This window comes from Zalophus californianus, chromosome 11 (genome assembly GCF_009762305.2).
Source record: "Zalophus californianus isolate mZalCal1 chromosome 11, mZalCal1.pri.v2, whole genome shotgun sequence".
Taxonomy (NCBI): domain Eukaryota; kingdom Metazoa; phylum Chordata; class Mammalia; order Carnivora; family Otariidae; genus Zalophus; species Zalophus californianus.
The window spans coordinates 36207610-36219025 of record NC_045605.1 but is presented as its reverse complement, the minus strand read 5'-3'; the positions used below and the strand labels follow the sequence as shown (position 1 = coordinate 36219025).

General features: G+C 34.6%; 1 pseudogene; it reads left to right on the top strand.

The window, feature by feature from the left end:
* The first annotated feature begins 4152 nt into the window (after positions 1–4152).
* LOC113914828 lies at positions 4153–4625 on the top strand (annotated as a pseudogene).
* Positions 4626–11416: the final 6791 nt, after the last annotated feature.

The following is an 11416-nucleotide window of genomic DNA, read 5'->3' as shown; positions in this document are numbered from 1 at the left end:
AAATATTTTTTGCTTGTTTATTTCTTAAAAGAAACTAGGCCAAAAGTTTAAGTTTCAAGAGTGCAGTTCTAGTACAGTGACTCTTCCTTTAGGTCTTCTAAATAAGATATATGGTCTATCAGAGAATGTTATGCTACTTCAGGTGAAAATGCCAGTTTGAAATATATCAATTAGATTCTGAAATATTAATTTTTTGGAATACTTTATTGATTTATGGAACTAATAGAAGAAAATATTTGATTTTGAAACTAACACAGGATATATGTTTGTCATCTATGTACAACTGACAAATGAGTCTGAGATACTTCTAAAAGTGAAACTGAAACTGTTCACTTATTGATGATGTGTTCACACATCTATATTATCTAAGGAAATGGCCACAATTATGAATCACCTGTCCCATGGTTAATTTATAGGCGCACTGTCAGATGATCTGACTTCTGGTTTTAACCTTTCCAGATTTTAACTTTGTGACGCTAGACTGTAATTTGCAGGCTTTGTCTGTTTTAATTTACCTTGTCTTAGAAATTACACTAATTAGAAAGAAACATCATTAACAAAAGATTTTGATAGTCTTTAGAGGGTGGATTTATACATTTAGAATGAATATGAGAATAATATAACTATGAAAGATCATGAAGTTTTATATTTGCTTAGATCTACTACACTGAATGGTTTAACTATTTTGACTAAATAATTTTTTCTGACATAGTTGTTTGATGTGAAACCCTGTTCAATTCATACTTGAAAAATAAATTTTATTTTTTAGGCTAAAAAAATTGTGAAGATCCTACAGCAAGTTTCCATAAACCCTACACCCATTTTCTCCTATAATTATGATGTTAAATTAGTATGGTACATTTGTTATAATAAATGAATAAATATTGGCATATTATTATTAACTAAAGTCCATAATTCATTCAGTTTTTCTTAGTTTTTACCTAATTACTTTTTCTGTTCCATGATTCCATCCTAATTATATTTAGTTGTCATGTCTCCTTAGGCTTCTCTTAGGTATGGAAAAATATTTTACATAACATATTACATTAGTTTCAGATGCACAACATAGTAATTCAGCAATTCTGCACATTATTCTATGTTCCCTGTGACAAGTGTAGTTACTATCTGTCACCATACAACGTTATTACCTTATTATTGACTATATATTCCCTATGTTGTATTCTTCATCCCAGTGGCTTATTTATTTTATAACTTTATCCATTTATCCATGCAAACTTAGGTTGCTTCTATAACTTGGCTATTGTAAATAATACCTAAATAAACATTGTGGTGCACATATCTTTTCAAATTGGTGTTTTCATTTTCTTTGGGTGAATATCCAGTAGCAAAATTATTGGATCATTTGGTATTTCTCTTTTTAATTATTTGGAGAACCTCCATACTGTTTTCCGTAGTGGTTGCACTCATTTACATTCCCACCAACAGTTCATAAGGGTTCTCTTTTCTCCATATCGTCACCAACACTTGCTATTTCTTATCTTTTTGATACTAGCCATTCTAAGAGGTGTAAGGCGATATTTCATGGTTGTTTTACTTTGCATTTCCCTGGTGATTAGTGATACTGAACATCTTTTCGCTTGTCTTTTGGCCATCTGTATGTCTTCTTTGGAAAAATGTCTATTCAGGTCATCTGCCCATTTTTTAATCTCCTTCTTCTCCTCCTCCTCCTTCTTCTTTTCTCTCTCTCTCTCTCGGTGTTGAGTTATATAAATTCTTTACATATTTTGGATATTAATCCCTTTTTTGGAAATATCTTTTGCAAATATCTTCTTCCATGCAGTAGGTTGCCTTTTTGTTTTGTTGATGGTTACCTTCACTGTGCAAAAGTTTTTGATTTTGATGTTGTTCCAATAGCTAATTTTTGCTTTTGCTTCCCTTGCTAAGAAGACATATTCAGAAAAAAGTTGCTAAGGCCAATGTCCAAGAGACTGCCTGTCCTTTCTTTTGGGAATTTTACGGTTTCCTGTCTCACGCTTAAGTTTTTAACCCATTTTGAGTTTATTTTTGTGTATGGTGTAATAAAGTGGTCCAGTTTCATTCTTTTGCATGTAGCTGTCCAATTTTCCCAGCACCGTTTATTGAAGAAACTGTCTTTTACCCATTATACTTGCCTCCTTTGTCATAGATTAATTGACCATATAAACAAGGATTTATTTCTGGACTCACTATCCTATTCTAATGATCTGTGCCTATTTTTGTGCCAGCATCAGACCATTTTGATTAGTGTAGCTTTGTAGTATATCTTGAAATCTCAGATTGTGATACCTGTAGCTTCGTTCATCTTTCTCAAGATTTCTTTGGCTGTTCAGAAATTTTTTGTGGTTCCATACAAATTTTAAGATTATTTGTTCCAGTTCTTCAAAAACAATGCTTTTGGCATTTTGATAGGAATTCCATTGAATCTGTTGATATCTTTGGGTAGTATGAACATTTTAGCAATATTAATTCTTTCAATTCATGAGCATGGTATATCTTTCCATTTGTTTATGTTATATTAAATTTCTTTCATTAATGTTTTATAGTTTTCAGAATACCAGCCTTTCACATGGTTGATTAAATTTATTCTTATGTATTTTATTCTTTTTGGTAGAATTGCAAATGGGATTGTTTTCTTAATTTCTCTTTCTGCTATTTTGTTATTAGTGTATAGAAATCCACAAGATTTCTGTATATTAATTTCAAATCCTGCAACTTCACTGAAATCATTTATTAGTTCTAGTAGATTTTTGGTGGAATCTTTAGACTTTTCTATATATGGTATGTCATTTGCAAATAGTGACAGTTTTACTTCTTGCCTACCAAACTGGATGACTTTTATTTCATTTCTTCTGATCTTTGTGGCCTAGTACTATGTTAAATAAAATTGGTGAGAGTGGATATCCTTGTCTTGATTCTGATCTTAGAGAAAAAACTTTTGGTTTTTCACTATTGAGTATGATGTTAGCCATGGGTTTGTCATATATAACCTTTACTATGTTCAGATATGTTTTCTTTAAACCCACTTTGTTGAGAGTTTTTATCATGAATGGATGTTGGTGATAAAAATGGATGTTTACATGGAGACAAAGAAAAATGAAAACACAATGATCCAAATCTTTGGGGTGCAGCAAAAGCAGTTCTAAGAGGGAGGTTTATAGCAATACAGATCTACCTCAAGAACTAAGAATAATTTCAAATAAACAATTTAATCTTGCTTCTAAAACAACTAGAATAAGAAGAACAAACAAAGCCTCAAACCAGTAGAAAGAGGGAATAATAAAGTTCAGAGTGAAAATAAATGAAATAAACTAAAAAAAAAAAAAAGATCAGTGAAACCAAGAAGTGGTTCTTTGAAAATATAAACCTGACAAACCTTTAGCCAGATTTATGAAAAGACAAAGAGAGGACTCAATAAATAATACCAGAAATCAAAGAGGTGAATTAACAATCAACATCACAGAAATACAAAGGATTGTAAGAGACTACAAATGATTATATGTCGACCAATTGGACAACCTAGAAGAAATAAATAAATTTCTAGAAACATAAAATTTTCCAAAACTGAATCAAGAGGAAATTGAAAATCTGAACAGATTGATTATTAAGAACAAAATGGAATCAGTAGTAAAAACAAAACAAACAAAACAAACAAAACAAAACAAAACAAAAAATCCCTCCCAACAAACAAAAGTCTGTGACCAGATGGCTTCAAGTGAACTCTACCAAATGTTTAAAGAAAAGTTAATGCCTATTTTTCTCAAATTATTCCGAAAAATAGAAGAGGAAGAAAAGCTTCCAAATTCATTCTACAAAGCTAGAATTATCCTGATACCAAAACCAGACAAATGCCCCTGCCCCCCGCAAAAAGAACTACAGGCCAATATCCCTTAGGAACATAGATGCAAAAATTTTCAACAAAAAAATTAGCGAACCTCATTCAATAATACATTAAAAAATATTCCCCGTAATCAAGTGGGATTTATTCCTGGGTTGCAAGCATAGTTCAATATTTGCAAATCAATCAACATGATACATCACATTAACAAAATGAGATAAAAGCCCTATGAACATCTCAATAGATGCAGAAAATTATTCAAACCTGTTCTTAATGATCTTGACAGTTAAGAGAAGTATTGGTCACCTTTTACGAAGATGGCGCCGAAGGCTACGAAGGAAGCCCCTGCCCCTCCCAAAGCCGAAGCCAAAGCAAAGGCTTTGAAGGCCAAGAAAGCGGTGCTGAAAGGCGTCCACAGTCACAAAAAAAAAAGAAAATCCGCACGTCACCTACGTTCCGACGACCCAAGACACTGCGTCTGCGGAAGCAGCCCAAATATCCTCCAAAGAGCGCCCCCAGGAAAAACAAGCTTGATCACTATGCCATCATCAAGTTCCTCCTGACCACTGAGTCAGCCATGAAGAAAATAGAAGACAACAACACGCTTGTGTTCATTTTGGATGTCAAGGCCAATAAGCACCAGATCAAACAGGCTGTGAAGAAGCTCTAGGACACTGACATGGCCAAGGTCAACACCTTGATCAGGCCTGATGGAGAGAAGAAGGCATATGTTCGACTGGCTCCTGACTATGATGCTTTGGATGTTGCCAACAAAATTGGAATCATCTAAACTGAGTCCAGCTGGTTAAATCTAAATTAATTTTTTTCACCAAAAAAAAAAAAAGTATTGGTCAGATATTTTATAATGTATCCCTCAAATGAGATTTGTCTTTTTTTTTCTAATTAGACTGAGATTATGGTTTTTTTTTTTTGGAGAAAGATCACAGATAAAGTGCCATTTTCTTTTTTTTTTAAAAGATTTATTTGTTTATTTGAGAAAAAGAGAGAGAGCACAAGGTGGGGAAGGACAGAGAGGTTCTCAATCTCAAGCAGACTCTCCGCTGAGTACAGAGCCTTGGTGGGGCTTCCATGACCCTGAGATCATGACCTGAGCCAAAACCAAGAGTCAGTTGCTTAACTGACTGTGCCACCCAGGTGCCCAAACGGCCATTTTCATTCTTACATTGTATCAAGGGTACATACTTATCAACATGACATATTATGTAGATTTATTATATATTATCTACACAATATTTTTGGAGGTTTTCTGCATGAGATATTTGTCTCCTCTATTTATTTATATCATTATGGATTAATTCAGATTTTAAGTGAAATCTTATATACCTATCTTTGGTTCACTTCAGTTCTTTGTAATCTAATCCTCAAATTATCTCTTTAGCTTCATTTATTACCCACAGAGACAGACTTAATTGTTTTCAAATTGTTCTACACACATTCATTATTTTTATATTGGCAAACCTCTAGCAGAAATATTCATCCTAGAATATTCATCTAGAAAAATTTATTCATTCATTTTACAAGATTAAGTTCAAATGTCACTTCCTCTGTGAAGCTTATGCAACTTTCCTGAATGTTCAGTCCTTAACTGCTTTTTACTCTGAAAACACTTTGCATATGCCTCTTTTTATAGCACTTATTAAAGTTTATTGTAGTTATTGACTTATATGGCTTTATATGCTATTTAGTTGTGAGTTGTGAGGAACTACATATTCTTCTAAACAAAAGCCCCTGAGCCTAGAAGTGTCTAAAAGCCAAAGTTAAAATGTGTATGAAGAGTAAAACAACTTCAAAGTGAGGGATGTCATGAACTGTCTTGAAACACTTATATTTCCACCTCTGCTATATTATTGTGAAGAAAGTCTTTGGGTGGAAATCACATCGTAGTACATTGTTTTCCTAGTTAATCCTACTATAGTAGAGGCTGTAGCCGACTCTTAATTATCTTCTTCAGTCTACTTTCTTACTTCTTCCAGGAAATACAGACATGGTTAATTTAAAATAATGTGTCTTCACCATGTAGTTGCCTGGGGGCTCTGTTTCAGAGGACCCATTATAAATCTTCACTTGCCAGGGTAATTGTAATCAGAACATTATGGTAACTTTATAAAATTTGACCAGATTGGTCAAATCCTCTATACAGACTTTGGTTTCTCACTCTTCATTGTTAGTTTCAGCTTTCTGAACTGCCCAGACTGCAATTTGCTATTTTATCTTATGAAGTCTCTCACATTGTGTTGACTGGATGGCATCTTATTGCTTAGTGATTTTAGCTTCAATTTACAAAGAGGTAAATTGTTCTATATTGCATTTCCCTGGTTTTGTGTAAGTCATGATAGAATGATAAAATGGGTTCTAAGACATGTTAGTTTCTTTTTGAAAAGCTATTAGAGATCTCTAAAACACTAAAACTTTTTGGAAGTGGGGAAGATGAATAGGAGGGCATTGCTGGTCTCTATATAAGGAATAAAGCTTACTGTTTGTTTGTTTTGCAAGGTAGAAGTCAGGTATGTTCACCTACATGGTTGGTGAATGTCTTCTGATGCATGCTGAATGGGCAGCCTGCCAGGTCTAGACACTAATTAGAAGAGCGAATTGGCCCACCTCTAGGTAACCCCCCTTTTAGTATGGACTTACTTTATTTAAACTGTTTTTTAATTAGCTCCTATTTGGCACAGATGGCCAGAGAGCACATTGCAGAATTTTAAGTCAAGCTCTAGGTCGGTTGTGATTTGCAATGTATTTGGTCTTGAGAAGAGCATTTGCCAGGATGTCTGCAGAGAAAATGCTTTTCTACTGAGCAGGGAATCATAGGCTATTAAGAGGGCACTGGGGGCCCTAGGCAGAGGTGGAAAAATCAACACGGTTTTGTGGTAGAATGACTTTTCCATCAGATTTCTGATTGCCAGGAGCCAGCTGGGATGAGATTTAAAAAAGAATTTACAGCTACAAAATAACATTGAATTCTGGCTTCCACACTTCTTGACTGCGTAATTTAAGACTCTGTTTCTCAGCCCAGTTTTTCATTATTGCCCCACTAAGAAGACTTTTTTGACGTGTTTTCCTAATTACTCCTCCATGAAATTTTAATAATGCCAGAAATACTGTATATTTGTTTATATACTGTATGTATGCCTGAGCTTCATACATAAAAAGAGTAAACAGAAGCCTCACTCTATTCAATACAGAGTTGAGAATAACTAAATAACATTTTTAAGTTATAAGAAAATTTAAAAATTGAAGTTACTATTTAAATTTCTAACTATATTTGTTGAGTGACTTTTAATGTAACTTATTTACTTATATAAATTATAATGTATCAAATTGTATGTGTAAATTAGCAATTTGTATAAATATATACTACTACTACTACTAACAATGTAATCCAATTTTAGTAAAATCATTCAAAACAGTTTCTTTTCCAGGAAGAGTAAAACAATCCAAAATAATCTCCTAGAATTATTTTTTAGTGAACATAACTTTTGAATTTGCTTGAGATAAGAAAAGAACTTTTAACTAGCTGTTAGACATTCATTCAAATATTGTCAACATTTTTCTTTCCTATACTGGGAAAATAATGTTTGGTTGAATAACATTTGTGAAATTAAATAATAATATATGTACAGTTACTTATTTTCAAAGTCCATGTCACACACAAAAGCACTGAACATCAAATAACATTCATAAGGCGGCCAATGGATGACAATAGACATGTATAGTTCCTCATGATATGACTTTAAGATTAAACAAAATCAATCTAGAGAAAGTCCTCTAATCACAGCCATCTATTTACGATAGATATGTAGTTTTGATCTTATACACATTTTGTGCATGTTTCATGAATTTGATGTCATTGGTACTTGTGTGATACTTAAGACAACTGAATGGCAATAATATTTTGTCAGGTGGGGACCTTTGTCATCAGTAAGATATATTCCTCTCCCTAAGGACTAATTTTCATCCCCTTGGAGACATTTTCAGGGTCAGTGAGAACGCATGGTTTAAGGTAAGGTCATTGATGCTGAGAGCCTTGGATTCTTAATTTTAAAAATAGGGATATTATCATCAAACTGGTTTAAATGTGTGAAAGCATCTAATACAGTGCTTGGTTATTTATGGAGTTCATTATTAGTTCAAGCAGGATTTTTGGAATATTAACCACGTGACAGACATAATGGTAGGTGCTAGGGATATATAGTTGAATAGCACATGGATGACACGTAGCCAAAATTTTACTGTTTAAATAAGTAGATAAATATGTAAGTAGATAATTTTAATACAATATGACAAGTACAGTTGTAGTAGTGGGCAAAGAGGAGGGATCCTCTTAGTTTTCCGATGGGTCAAGGAAACAGGAAGATGACAGATAAATTTCATATTAAAGGATGAATAGATAATGAGTTTGGAAGAAGCCTCGGTGCATGGGGGCACAAGAAGAACAATTTAAGTGAGGGGAAAATGTGCAATGGTAACATGAAGCTATATAAATATGTGCCATTTGTAGAAGAAAAAGCAATTCTAAATGTCTAAGAGGTAGATTTAAAGAGACAGTGTTTTGGGAGAAGAGATTGGGATAGGTAGAAGACAAGTCACAGACAGCAATCTGTGTAATATTATAGAGCTTGGTTTTTATTCTGTCCATTGGTGCTTCTTACTCTTTGTCCCTGAAGTACACCTAACGGAGACTGCTAAAATACTGCATTGATATTTCATCCGTTAGTCTAAAATTTCATGGTTGACTTTTGGATTCTACTTCATTACATGCCTCCTTACTAATATAGTAATATTTTAAAAAGTACTTGCCTATTAAATTGCTTCCAAAAATATTTGAATAAAATTGGTGGTCTAGAAAGTTGTGCCATGTTAATGCTTTGAATTTCCCTTGGTACATCTCTGTATGCGTGGTAATAGGCATGCCTGGGTTTGAGAAGTATCACCTTAGGTTATGAGAACAATTTAAGGATAGTAGAAAAGGACTGACATGCCCATATTTCTTTTTTAAACAGAATATTCAGGGGCAAGAGATGAGGATGAATTTGAAGGAGATGAGTGAAAACCATTAGGGGACTACTGCAACAGCTCAAATGAATGTTAAATTAAGCTTCTATTCTCCTACAGAGACTGGGAGATGGGGGTGCTATATTCCTTGATGATTACATTTCACCCAAAAGGATGGCTCCTAGATCCTTTACTTTATGAACATATTTACTTTTTAGGCTTCCATGAGCCTATCACCCTTGATTGTCCTAATCTGACTTCTCCTAGACCTCTTTTGTGGGTTTCTTATCTTCTCTTACCAACTTTCAAAATAATGGTGTTTCCTCTGACTCTTGTTTTAGCCCACTAGCCTTCACTCCACATGCTCTCCTTGAAGATCTCAAACACTCTTATGCATATAACAATTATTCTAAAATATTTCTGGAACACTATATCTAAAAATTTGCTAATTATCTACCTCAATGTCTTATAGGCACCTCAATCCCAATGCCCAAATCCCAAGATGCCACTTGTCTTCTTATCTGCATTAGTTACAATTTACTGGTCTCAGCTCCAAATTCACCCTTTTTTTCCTTGCTTTATGATGCTGGATCTGGACTCTGTAAACATCTCTCCTTTGCCAGCCAGCTCATCATTAGGCTTGGTTAATAGAGGGTAATGGAGGGAAACTGCAAAGCTATAGTAGAAGCAAAGGATTTCACTTCCAGATTCTAGTGTACAGTTTTTGTTTCATCACCAGCAGATTGGTGTATATGTGGCCCGAGTAGTACTCCTCTTTATGTCCCTCAGAGCCTGCACTCTCCAGCAAATTTCTCCAACCATCCACTTGGCTTTTCCTATGTTCCAGTTTGTTGGTTCACAAACTGGCCCCAGGGCAAGGAGAGAGAGAAGAAAGAGGTAGCCACTCCAGACTGGTAGGCAGCAGGTTTAATACGTAAGGAAACTTACATAGGAGTCTTGTCCTGAGCACCCGCAAGACAAGTAGATCTTTGCACCTGTCTACCAGAATCTTAAAAGTTTATATAAAGGCTTTAACTGGGTTTAGTCATGTATATCATCCAGATGGTCTCAACACCTTATTCTCTCAAGACTATGACCTTAGAGCATCTCCCATTGTGGGAATGGTGGGCAGAACATAAATTCCAAAGACAGGGAATAGGAGGAGAAGTCTTTGATTGCCTGATTCTAGCTTTCAGGTCAACAAGCTGTCATACCCTCTCAATGACCTCCTCTAGCACAGCTTAAGCCAGCGACCTCTGGCAAGTGTTTCCAGCCACTTGGCAGACCACTTTTAGAGACCACTTCTGACCTTCAACCTCTGGCAAATTTGTTTACCACCAGCAAGCTGCATTTTTCTCTTTCAGCCACCTCAGTCTGAAAAAGGTTTGAATCTCCATCTTGGAGTAAGAGAAATCTGCTAAGTTCTTAGTCTTTCCTTGTTTGCTGTCCCTAAGCCCTAAAGGAAGTGACTATTTTTGCTTTTGCTACTTCTATACCACTTAAAGTTCTCTGTTAACACCTTTAACTAAATTTTATAGTTAATTATTCTTTGTATTGAATTTTCTCTCTCCAAATTACTGGTGTCATTTGTCCTGACTGGACGCTGACTAATGCATAATTAATACCAGAAGCAGTCCCAGGAGACAGACACTCAAAAATGAGATTTGGGGACAGGTTTGGTCCTTCCCTTAGATTTGAATGTGAGGCTGAACTACCTGCCAATGCAAAAAGATATGCTGCTAAACCATGGCATGCCATGGCTTCACAGTTAGTGATGGTATCAGTGTACTTGCTCATGATGATGTTCCAACAAGGAGAGATGGATCACCAGAGTCAAATCAGCCATCAAATCAACTAGCAAGAAAAGGCATGAACAAAGGCAATATGTATTCCTGATTTAAAGTGGTCTGAAAGAAAATGAATCTAAGTTTTTTTTATTTGGAGAGATACATAATTATTTTGAGATGTTTGAAAAGAAGACGACACACATGAAGCAAGCTGGGGACAGCTGAATGATCAAATGAAATAATCTAACTTTTGCATAAGAAAAGCTTGAACATGTTTTAGCCTGCAGATGTCCTTTGCTTGGCTTACATTATGTTCTTATTAAAAAATGTGGCTTTGGATGTCTGGGGAGGGGCAAGAATTCCCTATTATCTTTTATCTATCTTGTAACATTTATTTATATTACCTGCCTTATTCCTTCAGGCATTTTAGAATACTGACGTTTGCAATACATGTTTCTTGAATTTGAAATAATGGACAAAAGGAGATTGTTAGTAATTCTTCTAGAAAGCAATTTATAGCATAACGGTTGTAATAAACATGAGAACTAAAAAGGAACTTTGAAATACTTCCATGCCTTTATGGAAGTATTGTTCTAAGAACAGCAAAGGTAAATGACTTTTTCAAGATCATTTGGCTGTTAAATGGCAGATATATGGTTAAAATTGGGGCTCTTATCCACTAGACTCTCAAGAACATCACCATAGTCTACATGACTGACATTCCCATCCTGACACTCTCTTTAGTACCTAGTTTCAAAAACAAAAAACAAAAACAAAA